The sequence below is a fragment of the Gossypium hirsutum genome, chromosome A02 (genome assembly GCF_007990345.1).
Source record: "Gossypium hirsutum isolate 1008001.06 chromosome A02, Gossypium_hirsutum_v2.1, whole genome shotgun sequence".
Lineage (NCBI taxonomy): Eukaryota > Viridiplantae > Streptophyta > Magnoliopsida > Malvales > Malvaceae > Gossypium > Gossypium hirsutum.
The window spans coordinates 49056166-49077924 of record NC_053425.1 but is presented as its reverse complement, the minus strand read 5'-3'; the positions used below and the strand labels follow the sequence as shown (position 1 = coordinate 49077924).

Here is a 21759-nt window from a genome sequence, read left to right as displayed (position 1 = left end):
TACATAATAGCTTTCGAGTATTTTGTTTTTGTTTAATTACAAATTCAAAAAATTTCAAATATCTATTTTTCCTTATAGTAATAAAATAATAGATAAACTACATTTAAAATCACTCAATTATTAGTAACCTTACACTTTGGTCACTCAATTTTAAAAAGTTACAAGTTGGTCACTAAACTACTTGAAAGTTACAAGTTGTTCATCAACTGTAACGGAAATCAAATATTGTCGTTAACTCACTATTCATTATAGGGAAACTAAACCCCAAGAGCACTCAACTATTAGTAAGTTTACACTTTGGTCATTCAATTCAAAGATGTTACAAGTTGGTTATTGAACCATTCAAAAGTTTTAAGGTTTTAGGGACCTTATTTGTAGTTGTATTATAGTAATCTTGTCACTATCCAACCTCTTCTTCCTTCAATAAAGAACACCAAATCAAAGCTTTTTCCTCCTATTTCAACTTTAAGGTTTAATTTTCCTTGAAATGGCCTGAAACTCTACTGATTTGAACCCCAAGTTCTAACAGAAAAGCTCTTCATCTCTATCCATCATCGTTTGATATCCACTTGACTTCGATGTGTTCCTCTTCTAGAGACTTTCTCCTTGATCTTTTGGATTGAGCCTTTGTCACTTTGAACTTTTCGCCTAACTCTTGACTGAATCTGGTACATTTGACTTATGTTATATATATTTTAATTCTTTTCTCTGATTTCATTTTGTCCCTTTGCTTCTACAAGTTCCTTTTACGGCTTGCTAAAACATAAGCATTCTTCCTTTTTTATTTAATTTTTGATAAGTCTAAAGGTAACATGTTTTAACCTTATTCTTAACGCATTTTTGGGTGATTATTTGATGTTAACTGTGAATTTTATACACCTAATCTTTTAAATTCATGTTTTAATATTTAAAAGAGCACTTGGGAAAAAAAGAAGCGAAAAACGAGTGAAAACTAGAGCGTCGAAGCAAGCTGAAGGAGCCACACGGGTTGAACTATAACATCCTATACCCAGTCCGGTCGCCTAGTTCAAGCTATGAGATATTACAACCATAAAACTTTTAACACTGTTCACAATTTAATTAAAAAATAACCAAATAATTCATTTGCAATCATTTCCATGCTATTCAATCAAAACAAGACCTAACTTAAACTTACGAAACATTTAAAACAAACCGTGAACAATTCTGGATTAAAATGAAACTTTTACAAATTTTTTAGTAAAAAGTGAAAACAGGGGTCACACGACCGTGTGACAGAGCTCAGCACGTATTGCTTAGGAACATGGCCGTATGGCCAGGCCATGTAACTCTATGTGACCGTGTGAACAAACCTACACCAAAAATCAAAGAGGCCACATGACAACATCATGTAATCGTGTAAGACACACGGTCGTGTGGCAAACCTTGTCCCAGATTGTGTGTGCCCAAAATACCTTCAAACACAAGCCAATTCACCTACAATTTGTTAAACACCAAGCCATGCATTTATCACCACATTAGCCTATTAAAAATGTAACAAAACATGCCAAAATATACTAATTCACATTTAACCTATGTGCCTAACCAATATGCCCTAATTGGCATCACATTTCAATATAAACAATAACCAACAAATCAACCATATTCAATTATCAAATAAATTCCAAACAACATATGCCATAATCAAGCATTTATACCAAACTTTCTAATGCCAATATATCCCAACCAAAGTTCCAAAAGATTATCAAAACAAAATAGCCATTTCAACAACAAATCTCCAAGGAAGACATCAAACGACAAGTTACCATTTCAAGATACCAAATACCAACATTATGTTTACCATCAAATGTCACAAATCATCATCTCACAAAATAGAATCAATATGATATACCTAATTAGTTTTACCATATTCATCACAAGTTGATCATGAAACATAAAACTTAACATCATATGCCAACTTTAACCACAATTCAAATCTAACTAGAGTTTTAAATTCATCAACTTCAACACCCTGTATACATGCCACAAAACTGAAAATACTAAAAATAACAAATTAGAAACTACAGAAACAAGAGTTTGATAGTGTGAGCCTTGAAGTTGGTTTGTCTAACCAGTTCCGCAAAATGTTAACTATAGAAAACAAAAACAAACCAAGTAAGCTTAAGTAACTTAGTAAGTTCGTAGCTAAAATTCAAATCAACTTACCTCAATTAAACATTTGAAAACTAAAATAACTTAGATTAATTAAACTTGAAAATTATTTACGAGAACACATAGAATTAGTACTGAAGTAGTTCATCATATACTTCATGCTCATCAATGGTTTAATCAAAATCCTCATATATATATATTTACATTTCATCCCATCAACACCCACCTAAAACATTCTTGTATGATTATATTGTGATACAAACCTTCTAATGGGTAAACATCGAAAATATCAAATCATTATAAGACTAATCACAAATTTTTCATAGCACGATGAACTATAGTAACATGACTCGAAACTTGGGTAACCATATCACACCAGAGAGCATCAGAATGCTAAGAGAGGCACCAAAGTGCAAACCTATTAAATTGCGCGTTCAAACCCTATTGGCATGCCAATGGTATCCTAATTGTTTACTACGTTCAAACGAGCATTTTAATAGAATTTACCACATTTAATAATTTAGAGGCACTTCCAGAAATATATTCGTACGCATGTTTCCAAACAACTAAGTTCATTCCAAAATCATAAAAAATAATAATTCTCAAATGTTCAACAACTACCAAATATTCACTTTTTCAGCTGTACTTATTTGCAACAATTTATAATAAAAACTAACATCAAATACAATTAAATCAAATCATAATAACACAGGATATAAATGAATATATATTTATTTATACTGTGAACTTACCTAGTATATTTGGCTATCAAGTAGATTTGTAAGGACTAATATGTGACTTTCCCTTTTCCCCGGTTATCCTTCGTACAGTTCCATTCTTGATCTATATAATGATTAAGTTCAATTTATCAATTTTATTTTACAAATCTTTCCTAAATTTTTACACTTTGTTCAATTTAGCCCTTAAAAATTGAAATTATTAAAATTTCACATTTAACCCCTAATACTCCAAAACTGAATTTAACAGCATCCCAAATCAGCCTTTAACACTTGAAAATTTCACAAATTTACATGCTGAATTTTTACATAATTTCATATTAATCCCTATATTCAAAACTAAAATTCCTTTACAAAATAGTCCTAAACAAGAACCAAGTTTACTAATTCATCATTTAATCTCAAGAACACCTTTATTTCATTAATGATAAGTTCTAAAATATTTAACAGTTTTACGAAATAGCCTCTGGGTTAACTAGATTAAGCTACAACTGTAACACACCTAACCCATCTCCGAAGCCAAATTAGGGTTACAGAGCATTACAGTGCAAAACATAACCTTAAACATCGAAACATGGATCAACATGCATTTTACATAATTATATCTGATAACAAAACTTAATTATGATATAAATACTTTTACGGGCCTTAAGTCGAGCTTGATTGGCCTTAAAAATAGTTTGGAAATAATTAGGGACCAATTCGAAACAAATTAGAAAGTTTAGAAAAAATGAAAAATTGTGAAACAAGGGTCACATGGCCATGTGGGCATTCGGACTATGGGACACATGGCCATGTCCTAGCTCGTGTGTCAAACCGTGTAACTCTCTGGCTTGGTTCACACGGCCGTATCGTAGGCCGTGTACTCCAAATTAAGCCTCTAAAACAAGCCATTTCAAGACCTGTGCATGCATACCAAGATACATCTTTCTTCCACACATTCACATGATCAAAACACACCTCAAACACATGAAAACAAACCATTTCAATCATTTCGTATATTCTAACCAATATGCCATTCAAAGGCACCACAATTCAATCATCAATTTGATACATGTCAAACCACTCACTTACTTGAAACATTCACCATACAAAAATATACACTATTGATATTTACTCATTGCTATAGGTAGTCAAAAGTCATCTAACTATATGTCACATAATATATCTTAGAAGCAAACACTTATGTAACACCCCTAACCCATATCCATCCTCGAACTAGGGTCAAAGGCATTACCAGACGAATCGGAACATTTAACTTTCATTTCATAAACATCAAAGCATCAGAGATCAACATCGATATAGAGTCCCTTATATAGGTCTTCAAGATCTAAAACATGCGTCAGAAAAGAGTCGGGACTAAACCAAAGACATACAAAATTTTCCCAAAACTTAAACATTTTTCAAACAAGTACAAGTCACACGCTCGTGTAATCAGGCTGTGTGCCTTACACGGCATTAGACACGCCCGTGTGTCTAAGCCGTGTCAAAATAGCGCATACATACTGACTTGTTCACACGACCACAAGACACACCCGTGTTCCTTGGTCATAGTCGAGTCTGACTTGGGCCACATGGCTAGCCACACGCCCGTGTGCCTTGGCCGTGCTCAAACCTGACTTACAATTGTAGGGTACCCCAGGGGACACACAACCGTGCCACATAGCCATGTGTCACACACGGCTGAGACACACGCCTGTGTCTCTACCCGTGTGGACAAAAAATAGGCCATTTGAATAGCCAACTTGCCACCCCAATTGGGTCAAACCTACAAGCACCAAACCAAACATATATGCACAACCATTTCAGTCAATATCTATACCAAACCATACATAATTCATGCTATAACATTATCAATCATTTCAAATCTCAATTCATTAATCAATTCATAACAAAACTTAAACTAAAATCATACCTAAACATATGATCAATTCATCAATCAATCAAATGCTCAAAACTTACCAAAACTTCTCAATATTGACCATTTCTTTTGGCTATCCAAAACATACCACAATTTCACGTTAGCATCACATATCATATACCATTATAAAACTATAAGTTCTAACACAAACTAGCCATATCACATGGCTAAATATGTACATCACAAAACATAATTCCACAACTTTTAGCCTATACATGCCATACTTTAATATATACATTTTCAAAGTACCAAGATAAGGTTCGATAGTATGGTGACGGTCCTCGATGATCCCCGAGCTCACAATAGCTTCGATATCTATAAAACAATGCAAACACACGCAAAGTAAGCTTTCAAAATCTTAGTAAGCCAAATACAAATAAACATATCATTTAAAGCAAATAAGTATCATCAAATTATTTATACTTTGGATACCAATGCTAACACAAATCTCATATTCAAATACTTACCTTTCATTCTCAATTAGGCTATATAAAGTTACCATACCTGAATCTGATATGATTTCACCAAATTATTCATTTTCTCGGAATGCCCGTTTGAACCATTCAGAAACGTAAGGATACGTGGATAGCTTAGAGAACATATACAATGCCAACGTCCCAGACGTGGTCTTACATGTAATCAAACATCGATGCCACTGTCCCAGACAATGTCTTACACGAAATCAGATACGATGCCGATGTCCTAGACATGGTCTTACACGTAAAACATAAATCGATGCCAACGTCCTAGATGTGGTCTTACACGGAAACACATATCGGATCCTATGTCATGACATTTGTGTCCTAACTATTCCTATGGTTCGTGTGGGGCATTTCGGACATCGTCATATTATCAGAACTTTCTCAGATTTTCTTGTATTCAACTCATATTGCCATTCATCAATGTTCAATAGCATATAAACATTAATATTCCAATTCAAATCACATTTACTTGTATATAGACTTACCTCGTTCGAATTCGAATGAATGAAATCGGTTACTTGACAATTTTAAACTTTTCTCGATTTAACTCTGTTTTCTTTAATTCTTTATCTATATAAATTCAAATTTATTTTATTCAATCATAAATTCATTCAAAACAATCTATAAACACATATTTAACAATTTGCAATCTAACCCTCACATTTTCACATTTTGACATTTTAGTCCCTAATTCACAAATCACAAAATACACATAATTTGCTTGTACACAAGCTTAGCCAAATTTTCATAGCTCTCATACAAGTCCATACATTTCATTTATTTTACATTTTAGTCCCTCAAAATAACATTTTTACAATTTAGCCCATTTTACTCAAAATCATCAAAAATCCAAAGACAAAACATATAAATCCAACATGAAACTTTCTATTTCATCAATTAACAACATAAAGCTCATGAATTCATCCATGGCACAATTCAAAATCATCATCAAAATCAGAAATTAAGACATGGGCTTGATAGTATATGAAGCAACAATTGCAAAAACATAGAAATTATTAAAAACTGAGTCAAAACCATACTTTAATCAAAGAAAATCAAAGCCGAACCCTAGCTTGTATTTTTTTTCTTTTTCTTTTGATGAATTCGACAACCACATGAATAAAATGGCTAATTTCATACTTTTAATTTTATTAAACATATATTAATTCTTCAATTACTATTTTACCTTTGCATTATAATTATTTAAAACATTAACTTATAAGGTCATAAATGTCCACTCATATGTTCAATGGTCAAATTGCATCATAAGGACCTCTCAATTACAAAGACAAATCAAATAGGAACTTTTAACATACAACATTCAACTTATATATTTTACGCGATTAGGTCCTTTTAACAAATTGAGCACACAAACAATTAAATTTTTATACGAAACTTTCACACATGCTAATTCACACATCATAAGCACAAAAAATAACATTTAAATATTTTTGTGACTCAGATATGTGGTCCTGAAACCACTATTCTGACTAAGGTCTAAACCGGACTGTTACAACTTACCTATGCATTTACAAATCAACTTATTAAGTTTTAAAATATGCACAAGCTAGGCTCAACTCAAACACTACCAAATCAACATCTAGACTTATACATACCAAATAACCATACCATAACATATCACACAACCATCTTCTTCCTACTCACATGAGGGCATGCATAATTACTATCATGTCATATGAGTACACATCATTTACAAGCCTTCAAGAAAATGCATGAACATAAATGAACTTGGCACCATTTGAAAACAAACTAATCACCAAGACTACACTTATAACCCTATTACATGTCATTTATAACCATTTTCAAGAATAACCAAAGTCTACCAAAATAGATTGATGAGTATTGTGATCGTGCTCCGGCGCAATTCCAACCAATCAAGCTTTCCGATTACCTACAAAAATAGAGAAAATCAACTACGTACGCAACTATTACTTAGCAAGCATGTACCAAGAACTTAAATTTTCCAAATACATTAAATTAAACAACCAAATATACTTTCATCGTGTCATATGCAAAACTTCATTTTCTATGCATATTACCCCCGAAGGTTAGAAAATATGACATTTCATGTAAATTCTAAGTAAATCATGGCATTAAACATTTAGGCTTTATATATATATCATCCATTTCATATTTATATCCATTAAACATTCTTCTCATTTGAATTCACATAGTTAGAAGATAATAAGTAAACATAACATCTACAAAACATAGCATATATTAAGAAATGAATTCCATGCATATTTTATTCATCACATGATAAATACTCACCCTTTTCATTTCATACATGCATATCCATTTTTCCATTTCATGTGAACATTAGTAACATTAAGTTTTTATACATGCCTTTTCATTAACCTTTACTTACCTGTTGAACCATATAGAATTACATCAGATATTCAGGAATACTTACACAAAGTGTGCCACCTTTCTAATAGTGCTCACACGAGTTGTGAAATGGGCTTGCTCACACGAGCTGTGGGTCAAGATGTTAGCTACACAATGCTGCTCACAAGAGCTGTAAAGAATTCACAACAAATGCAGGACCATAGCAATCGGTAGGACATCCAGGACCAGCACTCAAAACTGTATAATCCAAGTTATCTGACTTATTACACCGGCACGAAACCTGCTAGGCCCAAGGCCCAATATAATTCACTGGCACGAAGCTTGGTAGGCTCAATGCCTAATAATTTACACTAGCACAAAGCCTACTAGACACAAAGCCTAATAATATACACCGACACAAAGCCTGCTAGGCACAAAACTTGATAATATACACTGGCACAAAGCCTGCTAATATTTTCTTCAACTCAATTTCATTATTAATTTTTCATCAACCACATTCAAAATTACAAACATCACAATTATTTGAACAAAAAAATTAACAAGGAATTTAATTTAACATATTACATATGGTACGAACTCACCTGTACCAAAACGGTGCCCTGACATGATCCAACGACTAACCCGCTATTTTGGCTTTTCTGCGATTAGTGTTCGTTTGAGTTATTTCTTAATTTAAATAGTAATTTAATTCAATTAAATAGTTCAAATAACTCAAAATATCTAATTTAAAATTATAATCCATATTATTATGAAATTACAAAATTACCCAAATGTTTTACCTCTTATACAATTTAGTCCCTAAACCTGAAACTTGAAATTTACCCTTTTTTAACCATCAACCAAGCTAGCCGAATTTCTCTTATTCACATATCAGCCCATAATCATCAAATTTTTACATTAAATCCCATAAATTTTACTTTTTAATAAATTAATCCTTTAGCATTAAAATTACTAAAAATCACATAACAAAATACTTCTATTTAACAACCAAGCTTAACAATCTATCATAAAACTTCTAAAAGATATCAAATTCATCAATGACATAATCTATAATATTTAACAATTTTACAAATTAACCCCTGGGTTAGCTAGATTAAGCTAATATAAGCTCAAAAACATAAAAATTACTAAAAATTGGACAAAATCACTCACCATGCATGATGAATTTGGTTTGATATTTAAATTTACTAAGAATGGTTTGGTCTCTTATTCATGGAGAATTCGGTTGCTCATTCCATTTGGGAAAGATGACATTGTTTTCATCTTTGTTTAAACTTAATTTATTATTTAATTACCATTTTGTCATTATAAAATTAACTTATAAAATGACGAAATCATGCCCATAATTCTCCACTATCGACATACATGGTATAATTTCCCACTAAGTCCTTTAATTTAAGATTTCATAGCCATTTAACCCTTTTAACATATAGAATTCAGCTTTTACATCTTTTACAATTTAGTCATTTTCGCTTAATTAACTATTAAACGTTAAAATTTCTTAACCAAATTTTAATATAAATCTAATAAAACTCGGTAAATATTATATTTAATAACATATTTACGGGCTCAGTTTATAAAAACGAGGTTTCGAAACCTCATTTTCCAAAACCACTTAACTTTAATGATTTACCACTTGAACCTAATTATTCGTTCAAATAATATAAATGATCAAATTAAAATTTATTATAATACTATATTTGACTCGTAAATATTAAATAATAATATTTACGAAATCACTCGTTGATTTTGTGACCTTGAAACTACTGTTTCCGAAACCACTGAAAAACGAACTGTTATAACAACGGTTTCAAAATTATAAAAATAATAAAAAAACAATATAAAAATGCACTTACATGCAAGGACTTTGTTTGATCGAACTCAAAGCTTCATCAATGAAGGTTTTTAGGTTGGTTTTCGGTGGAAGCTTAAACAAAAAGATGATATGCACCTCACTTTGTTTTATTTTACTTATTTAACTTTTAATTTAATGAATAAAATGTAATAAAATGTTTACCAATAGTCCCCACTAAATAAATAATGGTCTAGTTGCCTTATAAATCCTTAAACATATCTTAGTTATGTATTTAAGTTAAAATAAATAGTGATTAAGTTTTACGTCTTTTATAATTTAATCATTTTTCTTTAATTAATTAACCAAACATTAAAATTCCTGAACTGAACCTTCACATACTGATATAATAGCTCCGTAACTATTTAATAAAAATATCTATGGGCTCAATTTACAAAAATAAAGTTCCAATACCTTATTTTCCAAAAACACTTAACTATTTGTTCAATTAACAAAAAAATATCAAATCAAAATTCAAAATAAAACTATATTTGATTCGCATGAATTAAATAATAATAATTACAAATTCATTGGTCAGATTTGTGGCCCTGAAACCACTGTTTCTGACATGATTGAAAATGAGTTGTTACATGAACCTTTTCACACGACTAGACCACACGACTGTGTGAACCACACGAGTGTGTTGTAGGCCGTGTTGATTTCACGGAATTGTGTATTGAAAAGCCAAAAATAATAGTTTTTAGGTTTTTCAGGCTTGCTAAGACGTATATATAAAAAAAAATAAGAATATAGGAGGGAGCCATCAGAGAATATTCAAGAAAACAGATCGAAAAACACCATTGAAGTTGAATTTGAAGCAGATTTCTATCAAGATTGAAGATTCCCAGTTGATTTGTTAGGAAGTTAGCACGAGTTTCTTTATTTCTTTCGGTTAAATTGTATCTTGGAATTTTTCTATTTTCAAGCATAAACTGATTTTCTAAATACCTAAGGAGATGAACCCTATGATGGATTCTGTCGTTTGATTTTTATTTTACACAATAAATACTTAGTTCCTTATTTAAAATTATGTGTGCTTAATTCTTAGTTTGATATTTCTAGAATATTAATCCATATCCAATATGCTTAAGTAGGTGGTTGAATAAACATTGCTTAAGATTAGATCTTGAGTAATTGAGTGGAGTAACATGCAATCCCAGAAATAGGATGATATAAATCTATTTGATTACAGTAAAATCAAATAGGGAAATTCATAGCACGATTTAATACGATAATAAGTGTTTTAATTAGAAATATTTTCAATTAATCAACCTAGAGTCAGTTGCTCTTATGCTCGAAATAGATATTTGCATAATTTAGAGATCAATGTGCTAAGTAAAGAAATTGTGTAATTTAGATTGATAGTGACAGATGAAATCTAGGTAGATTCTTTCCTAGTTATTGTTTTGTTTCTTGGTTGTGATTCAATTATTTTTGTGATTTGTTCTTTGCTGCATTAGTTAGTAATTAAATTAGTTAATTTTAGTTTTTAATTGATCACTCAAATTAGTCGATTAAATAATAGAAAGAAGAAAATTACTAGTACTTATAGTATTCGTGGGAATGATATTTTTGCTCATTGAAACTATACTATTAATTGATAGGTAGACTTGTCTTAGTCAAATTTTTAGTTAGTTCCATGACCATCAAATTTTTGGCGTCGTTGCCGAGGACTAGAATATTAAGAAAACTTTATTTCTATTAATTTAGTCATTTTTATTTTTATTTTAATACTTTTATTTTTAATTTAATTTTCTTAATTTTGATTTTTCTTTTATTTGATTCTTTCAGGTTCCCTTGGTCTATGACTAGAGGCAACTAGTTGAAACCATTAGTTTTTTTATAGTGAACTTGAAAAGATTTTTCATAGAAATTGAAAAGAGGTTAGAGAAACAATGCAAGGACAACAAAAAAAATTCATAAACAATCAAGAGAAAAAAGAGATTATTGTGGAGATAGTTATTAATCCTGGTAATCTGCAACTTCCTGCACATCCTGCTCCTCGAACTATTTATGATTATGCAAATAATTTTGAAATTAAGCTGAACACAATTCAGATGGTGCAACAGTATGTTCAGTTTGGTGGGTTGCAAGATGAAGATCTGAATGTTCATTTAGCTAACTTTTTGGAGATCTGTGATATATTTAATATCAATGGCTTTACTGATGATGTTATATGCTTATGGTTGTTCCCATTCTCTTTGAGGAACAAGGTGAAACAGTGGTTGAATTCTCTTCCACGAGGTCCATCACTACTTTGGCTCAAATGACTGAAAAATTTCTGTTGAAGTATTTTCCACTAGCCAAAATTGCCAAGTTGAGGAATAATATCTCTTCTTTTTCTCAATATGAGCTTGAGACACTATATAATACATGGGAGAGAGTTAAGGATCTTTTGAAAAGGTGTCCTCATCATGGGTTACCTTTGTGGTTACAAATTGAAACTTTTTATAATGGTTTAAATCCCTCAGCTAGACAGATAATTGATGCAAAACTAGCGGAACATTGAATAATAAAACATCTGAAGTAGCTCAAGAATTTATTGAGGAGATGACACTGAATAATTATCAATGACAAGTTATGAGAACAAAGCCTACCAAGGCAATTAATGTTTTTAATATAGATGCAGTTGTTATATTGGCAAGTCAGGTTGAAGCTCCTAGTAAAAAAATTGACAGTTTGAGTTTCAGTAAACATGTGACTTCGGTAATGCAGTTTGATGTGATTGGATTGAGGATGATCAATCTAGGATATTTTCCCTTCAAGTATAACATGGAGCATGAGTAAGTTGACTTTATGGGTAATAATTCTAAACCTCAGAACAATCCCTATAACAATAATTATAACTCAGGATAGAGGAATCATTTGAATTTTTCTTGGGCTAGTCAAGGAAATCAAAGGTCACAACCCTGTCTGGGCTTTTATGTAACACCTCCTAACCCTAAACTGTCACCGGAATAGGGTTACAAGGCATTACCTGACTTATACACTAGCATTTATACAAAATCGAGTCTTAAATTTGCATTCCAAATTGAAACTTCTCAAATTACACTATAAAGTCCCTAAAATGGGTCTACGGGACCTAATACATGCTTTAAAAGTAATTCGGGAATAAATCGGCAACTTTGGAAATTTTACCTTGAAGATAGGGGCCACGCCCGTGTGGCCTGGGACATGCCCGTAGGGTTTCCATAGCCGTGGGGCCAGGCCGTAGGCAGATTTGACTTGCACACATGACCGTAGGGATAGCCCGTGTGACATAAACAGAGAACCATACGGCCTGAGCACACGCCCATGTGACTTGGCCGTCTGAAAACATGATTTTTGACCATTTTAAAGCTATTTTCATATGCTAAACACATCTAATTCACGCCCAAACATTTACTAATAATTCTTAAATCAAATATCATTCATTTTGCTATTCAAACTTAGTAAATATTCATTCATTCACTTCAATACCTTTTAAGGATTATGTACCACAATTCATATCAAAATTATACTACATTATCATACTAGTCAAACTCATGTAAGTTTAACTTCCAAAATATGCATATTTCATACCATGTTTCAACATCTTTCATGCTCATTCTTATCATTTGCAAAATAAATTCTTATCAGCCTAGGTACATGCCATTTTACCAAAAGAAAGGTACTTCACCACTTTGAGTTAGGGATTGGCTTGGATGCTGAGTCCTTAACTTTCTTTTGTACCTAATCCTGCGCACGGAAAAAAAAACCGTACGCTGAGTGTACACTCAGTGGTATTTCTATAAACTAATACTAATACTTAAAACAATAATAAGCTATGTATATACATTGTAACTTAAACTTTTTACTTTCATAATCTTAATAACTTTACCCCTTACATTTATTTTACATCTCTTCTCTGTAGTTACGCATTTCATATATATTTATATTTCATGCATTCGATAACTTAAACATTCGTAAATCAATCACATCACTTAATCGATATCAAACAGTCTTCAGTACTTTCATTTACGCCTATTAACTCAAACCTAAACGGATACGCAGATCCAACCCACACACCGGGGATAATATATAGTGTTTCATCGGTCGAAACCGGAATACACCGTAGGGTAACAGTAACAGTAACAGTAACAACCATAGTCAAGTACGAAGTACCTCTTCGAAACGAATCTGGAACAATCACAGTAGTCGACACATATAGTGTCTCATCGACACACAGTCGAAATATCCCTGAACATTTCCAACCCTATGGCATGCCAATTGTATCCGACTAGCCCGACACTGTTAATAGGGTATTCAAATTGTTTCATTTCAATACAGAAGTAGTAACAGTTTCCATCATATATTTCATTATACATTCTAAGTATTAAAAATAATAATTATATTGTATTAAATCATTAAGCATAGTTTATAGAAATACAAACCGAAATTCTCGGGTTTATTCGATATCCTCGTTTACTTTCTCCTTTCATTTTTTCGATGACATTTCCGGTGCTATGTTGGCTACATAAAATTTAACATTTAAAATTATCAATATATGTTATTTAATAACACACTCTTTAATTTCCATGTAACTTTTACTATATTTCCAATTAGGTCCTACCACCATAACCATTCTTTTTCTTCAAATAACCTTCTAAATTTCATTTTATACCTACTTTAAATAAGTTTCAACTCTTAATATTCAAGATAAAACATCAATTCTACAATTTAGACAATTTAGTCCTACTATAACAAAACTTATATCTCTTTTTATTATTTAATCCTTCTCCCACTTCTAACTTGAATTTCTATCAATTAAACCAATAATTCTTCCATTCATTCAAGTTAATCAACACCTAAAAATTCAATAACTTTCTAAATTTCAACAAAATTCAAATAGTATTTCTTCCTAAGATTCCATAGACACCAAAATTACAAGAAAAGGGATTAAATTGACTGACTAATCAAGCTTGAAATCTTAAAACCCTAATTTTCCCTTTTCTTTTTCTTTCCCTTTTTCCTTCTTTCTCTCCCTGCTAATCGTGCCTTCTTTTTTTTATGTTTTATTTCTTTTATTTTCTTTATTTAATCAATATGTTATAATTATATAATATAATATATTTTACTTTATATTACTATTTACTTATATAATAAGTAAATACATATATATACATACATTTCTACCAATTAGAATAAATACACATGTATTTATACTTACCACACACTCGTCATATAGGCTTATTTGCTAATTTAATCCCTTGACTTTTCTACAGTTTATAATTAAACTTTCACACATTATTCAATTTAATCCTTATACTTAATTAACCCTAATTAAGATAAATTTACTTAATTAAAATCTAATTAACCTCACTTAACTTCATAAATATTTCTAATAAATATTTACAAATCTAATTTTCAAAATCGAAAACCCAAACACTCACTTTTCTAATGACCTTAAAATTTGGATTGTTACATTTTAGCAACCTTATCAGCAAGAAAAGAAGTCGAATTTGGAAAAGATGTTGACTACATTTATTTCAGTAATAGAAACTAGATTTCAGAACACTTAAACAACTTTGAGGAATCAATAGATATCTATTTAGGGTCTCGAGAATTAGATTAGCCAACTTGTTAAATTGGTTCAAAGAGACAACAAGAGAGTTTACCTAGTAACACTGAAATCAACCCAAAAGAGCAAGTCCAAGCAATCACCTTACGAAGTGGAAACGTGTTAGTCAAGCCTGAAAAGAACCTGAACCTAGAACCTATTGAGAAAAATGATGGGGTTGGGGAATGCAAGAAAGAACATAAGTTGGTGATCAGAGATTACAGACCACCAATTCTATATTTGACAAAGTTGAAGAAAAGCCGCTTGGACGAACAATTTGGTAAATTTCTTAAATTTTTTAAACAATTACATATTAACTTACCTTTTATTGAAGCTCTTTCGCAGATGCCGAAATATGCAAAATTTTTAAAGGAGATGTTAAAAAATAAAAGGAAGTTAGAAGAGTTATCCATTGTGGAGTTGAATGAGGAGTGTTCAGCCATTCTCCAAAACAAAGTACCCACTAAGCTTAATGATCCAGGGAGTTTTACTATCCCTTGTTTTATTGGTAGCTTAAATGTTGAAAAGGCTTTGGCTAATTTGGGTGCTAGCATAAATTTAAGTCCTTATAAAATGTTCAAACAACTTGGTCTCGAGGAACCTGCTTGTTAAAGTAGATAAATTCATATTCCCTATTAATTTCATTATACTAGACATGGATGAGGATATTGAGGTACCCATGATTTTAGGTCGACCCTTTTTAGCCATTGCTAAAACTATTATTAATGTGGGTAATGGTGAACTTGTGCTAAGGGTAGGTGATGAAGCAGTCACTCTTCAAACATGTGATGTTGTGAAAGTTTCTAGTGAGTGAGATGACACTCGTTATTTTGTTGATGTTAGTAATCATGTGGCTCAACATTCATTGCAGGAAATTACTCACGAAGACGTGTTAGAATCGTGTCTTTTTCAAGGTGATAGAAATCAAGAGACAAGTAAAGAAGGAATGGTGCAGCTCGATAAACTAGATGAATGGCGAACAGAGCCTTATGAGAACCCAAGAACGTACAAATAAGTAGAAAAACAACGCCATGGTGAGTAATTAAAGAGGACACACCAATTCAAAGTTGGAGACAAAATGCTATTAGACGATTTAGATCCATGAATGTTCCCTAAAGAGCTTAAGTCAAGATGGTTGAATCCATTTATGGTAAAACACGTGTTTCCTTATGGCCTAATACGTAACACATCCTGAATATGGAACATTTAAGGTAAACAATCATCTACTCAAACTTTGTCTTGGTGATGAATTTGATAACGAAATACAGGAGCTCCGACTCCAAAATCTGAATTAACCGTATGCTTGAAAAGGGAAGTCGAGCTTAGACTCTAAATAAGCTCTTCTCAAGAGGCAACTCGAGTGTTTTATGTTTTTTATTTCATTTATTTGTGTTGCATGCTTAGTATGTTAATTTCTTACATATTATTTTTACTACTTAAAAAATTTAAAAAAAGTGGACCACACAGCCTGGTGACACGATCGTGTGGCTTACACAACATGGGAACACGCCTATATGCACATGGGGAACAGAAAAGCTTAGCATCCATATGTATATAAACAGAAAAGCTTAGCATCCATACGGCCCACAGAGTCACACAACTTGGTGACACGGTCATGTGACCCATATGTATATAAACACGACCATGAGAGAAGTGAACGGCAAGCCTATACGGTCTGAGTGAAGACACATGTCCTAGGCATAGGGGTGTGTTACAGACCATGTGCATAATGGAACAATTTTTAAAATTTTCTTAGGATACACACGGGCTCAGAAAGATACACGATCGAGCGACACGACAGTGTGACCCACACGGTCTGGATACACGACCGTGTGACGATTGGAATAAAAAAATTAAAACCGCAAAGGCTTAGTGAGATACACGGTTGAGCCACACAATCTCTTTTCTTATTAGTGTGCACGGAACCATGTACTTAATTTAGGATCTCTTACGTTTCTAGATTTCACTATCCTGGCACAATCATCCAAATTTAGGACAATTTCAATTCTCTTCCTCCCTTTCTTATGATAATTTGCTTATTATGACTAATTTTGTTTTTACATTGAAGACAATGTACATCTTGTAACATCCCAAAATAGGGCCTAAACGGAATAGTGGTTGTGAAACCACAAATCTGAGGTAGAAAAATTTATTTTATTATTATTTTGAGGTTCATGGTATGATTGCATGATTGTGTGAAAATTTCGTGATGAAATTCTATGCATAAAGTGCTTAAGTTGAGGTTAGGGACTAAATCGAATAATTTGCAATACTTGCATTCTAGAAGTTTTTAGTATGAAATTGCTTTGGAATATTAATTAGGAGAGTATAAATAAAAATTTGACCAATTTTAAGTTCATGGACAAAAATTAGGACATGGAAGGAATTTTTGAAAGTTTAGTAAGGAGGGACAATTTGGTCATTTGGATATTAAATGAATTAAAAAGGGAAAAATAACACAAAAATGGTCATCTTCTCAATTAGTTTCTACCGATTTTTGCTCTCCTCCATAGTTGGGGTTTCTTCAACTTTCAAGCCTCATAGTAAGTGATTCTAAGCCCCTTTTTAATGATCTTTACGTTTTTGGAGTCCCGGTAACTTGATTAAGCTTATTCTAGCAATAATTCAACCTAGGGTTGATATTTGGAAAAATACCCATAGCTAAAATTTGTGTATTTTGGTGTTTTATGATAGAATTTGAGGTTTTAAATTATGTTAAACAACTTATGCTACTCGGTTTTAAGTGAAAACGAGTAATAGGGCTTAAATCGGAAAAAAATACCAATAGTCATAAGTATATGTTAGAGTGTGATTTTGATATTTCTGTAGAAGGGAAAAATGATCAGCATGTCATAAAACATAAGAAAATAGGATGAAGTTTAATTTACGAGCCTTGGGGAAAAGTGAAAATATGTGAAAGTTTAGGGGTAAAAATATAATTTTGCCAAAGTTTGGGTCACGGACTGTTTTAATAAATGTGAATATTAAATAAGTTAAATTTGCTATTATAGATCAAGAAGAATGAAATTCGGGAGTAGATCGGGGAAAAGAAAAAGTAAAGGACTAAATTGTAAAGTTTAGTCACATTTTGTATCAAGGTAAGTTACAGTAAATAAATGCAATATTATTTTATTTTACATTATTATTGTCAATTTCCAGCATTTATATATTTATGTTATGAAAATATTTAAAGTCGAATTTAAGGTGAAGTGACAGAGGAAAAGTGTTAGAAAGCCCCAGTTGAACCCTAGGAATGTTAGGATATTAGGGTTGACAGGACAGAACAGAAATGAGCCATGTAAGTCCATATTAGAAATATGGCTTTGGAGACAGGATTGAGCCATGTAAGTCCATATTATATATGGCATTGGAGACAAGAATAATTCATGTAAGTCCATGTCAAAGACATGGCATTGGCAGGATATTGAAAGACAGGAACGACCCTAGTATCCTTAGTATTCCGAGTGGTTCAACGGGTCAGGGTACGAGTTAAATTACAGTGAATTAACAGAAAAGGAAAAGTAGATTATATTTATGAAAAAGGAAAGGTCAGGTAAGAAAGAAGGTAAGGGAATAAAGAAGAAGATAGAAATTGAGAAGTAAAGAAATTTATGATGTTAGATGATATTATGCATAATTATCCATTATGTTGAATGTTGTGATTTATTTGCTTGTAAGCTTACTAAGCCTAGTGCTTAATCTCTTTATTTTCTTCTTCTTATAGTACTTATCTAGCCACTCGGGGATCGAAGGAAACGTCGGAGGCCGATCACACTATCAAAGAAATAACTCGGTATAATTAAACGTTTTTTTTGGGTATGGCATGTATAGAAACTTAGCTACTTTTGGTATAATATGAACAATGAATGATGTGTAAATACTTGCTAGTGATTAGCTAATAAAATGGCCGATAATATACATGTTTATTAATATGTATGATTGAATGGTGATTATCACATGAAAATTATGAAAAATGTGAAAGTAACCTAAAAACAGATTCAAGTAACAAAAATGACGTAACTTTGAAAAATCACTAAAAATTGTAGAAACATAGTTTGAAGATGAAAAATATATGAAATTAAATATTATTATGTCTATTTTCTTATGGACTAAGCAAAACAGGTAAAGGTATTATATTTTATGAGATATCTGAGTTTTAGTGAAATAGGGTCAGAGCGATTTCTAGATCCCCTATTTCAACTTTGGAAATTCACCATAAATTGTAAAAAACTAATTAGAAGGTGTACTTTATATGGTTAGAATCCTTGTTGAGTATAGTTTTAATATAAACAAACGTCTTAGTCATATGAATTTTTTACAGGAAGAAACGTTGTTCGTAGTAAGAAGAGGTCAGTGTAGTCGAGTTTTGAAACAGGGGAAACTTTAACTAATAAATTGTACTAATTGGCCAAGTCAAAAATTTTAGAAAAAAAATTAGTAGATATATATATGAGTCTAGTTTCAGAAAACATTTACGGACCTTAATTTCTAGTTTTGAAACTCGAGAAATGAATTTTTAAGCAACCATGACGCAGAAAAATAGTTTATTCCGAAAATTAAAATAAGTGGTTTAGAGTTGTTTAAAAGGTAAGATAAGTTTAGTAACACCTCAAGGTTGACTCCGGCGACGGTTTCGGGCGTGGGGGTGTTACACATCTTAAGTGTGGGGAGGATTTTTTATGTTTATACGATATAGCCTCTGAATTGTTGTTTTGTTTAAGTAATTTCCTCAAACCTTAAATTAGAGTTAATTTTTCTAAATTTAGAGTTTTTATTGATTTTGTTTGGGATTAATTTGTGGATTTTTATACATGGTGTTATTTATAATTTAAGACATGAGAGAGTAAAATATGGTAAGCTATTTTCAAAAAATTATTATTTTAGATTGATAGTGACAAATGAAATCTAGGTGGATTCTTTCTTGGGTATTGTTTTGTTTCTTGATTGTTATTCGATTATTTTCATGATTTGTTTTTTTGCCGCATTCGTTTGTAATTATATAGTTAATTTTAGTTTTTAATCAATCACTCGAATTATTCGATTAAATAATAGAAAGAAGATAATTACTAGTACTTGTAGTCCTCGTGGGAATGATATCTTTATTCACCGTAACTATACTATTAATTGATAGTAGCACTTGCCTTAGTCAAAATTTTAGTTAGTTCAGTGACCATCAATTTTGGTATTTTTGTTTACTTTGATTGAGGTTGTGGTGATATTTAGTTGTTGGTTCAGGGTAAGGATATATGAATAATTTGATTGTGGATTTTCTTGGGTTATGGTTTGGTTGAATAGGAAATTGTGAGTGGGTTAAGAATGAAAGGTTGTTGAGTTAATTGAGTTAAATGTAACTATTCAATTTTCAGTGCTATCAAAAAATACGGTTTCAAAATCTCATTTTTATAAATTGAGTCCATAAATATAAAATAGAAATATTTATGAAGTTAATATAGAAATATATTAAAGAATGATCAAATAATTTCTCCAATTAAATAATTAATTAAGGCTCGGAGGCTACATTGCAAAAGTCCAATCACTTTAGAATTTTAATTGACAAAAGGCTTTAGGACCTAGAAGGTAATTTGCAATGGACCAAAATGGAAATAAACCAATAATAAATATGTGATAGTCGAAAACATTAAAAAGATTAGTTGTTAATTAAGGAATAATAAAGTTTAATTACACAAATTAACCAAAGTTAATTAACCTATAATCTAAATATAAAAATGAAGTAATTGGAGAAACCGTCATCTTTTTCTATCATCCCACCCTCCGCCATTGTTGAAACCAAAGAAAACCTCCCAATCTTTTAAAGCTTTTGACCAAGCCAAATTTAAGTTAATTAAGTCCTTTTTCATGTAATTTTTATAAATTTATGATCATAGGAGCTTGATTTAGCTAGCCCATGTATCAATTTGATCAATTATTGAAATTTTATCAAGTTTCCATTGTTGATTAATTGATGAATTTGGCTTGAAATTGATAGATATTGAGTTTATATTATAAAAGGACTAAATTGTAAATATAGTTAAACTTGTAACTTTGTTTTCAGTGAAATCAGAATAGTAGTTTCGAGACCACAAATTCGATGAGTAAATTTTAATTTTATTATTATTTTAATGTCTATGGGATGTTAGTAAGGTCGTATCAAAATTTAATTAAGAAATTTTGATGTTTGCATGATTAATTAAGTTGAATGGACTAAATCGTAAACAGTGCAAAAGTAGAGTTCTATTTCTTAAAAGGGCCAAATGGCTATAAAACTTTAAAGTGAGTGAACTTAAATGGTAATTATACCATTCACAATATTAGTGGACAAACATGAGCATGAATTTGGTGTTTTGTTTAGTTAATAACAAAGGATAAAATAGTAATTGAATAAATTAATGAAATTAAAATAATGTAAAATGAGGTATCATCTTCCTAAAGGGTTAGTTTCACTGAAATAAAAGAAATAAAACCTCCATTTTTACACCTTGAAGATTCATCTAGCTTAATGGTGCATGATATTTTTTTTCAAGCTTATTTTTAATAATTTCTACATTTTTTGATGTCATTTTAGCTTAATTTAGCTAGCGCAAGGATCAATTAGTAAAACTTTTAAAAATTGAGGGTTATGCCATGCATGATTTTGTATGATTCTAATGTTTAATGATAGATTATGAGTCCTTATTGATAAATAAACAAGT

The 21759-nt window shown here is 31.3% G+C and overlaps 1 non-coding gene across 1 annotated transcript; it reads right to left on the bottom strand.

Annotated features, from left to right (window-relative positions):
- Positions 1–11806: 11806 nt before the first annotated feature.
- Positions 11807–11913, bottom strand: LOC121216925 (small nucleolar RNA R71). Its single transcript, XR_005913148.1, has one exon. It is a non-coding gene; the product is annotated as a small nucleolar RNA R71 (small nucleolar RNA).
- Positions 11914–21759: the final 9846 nt, after the last annotated feature.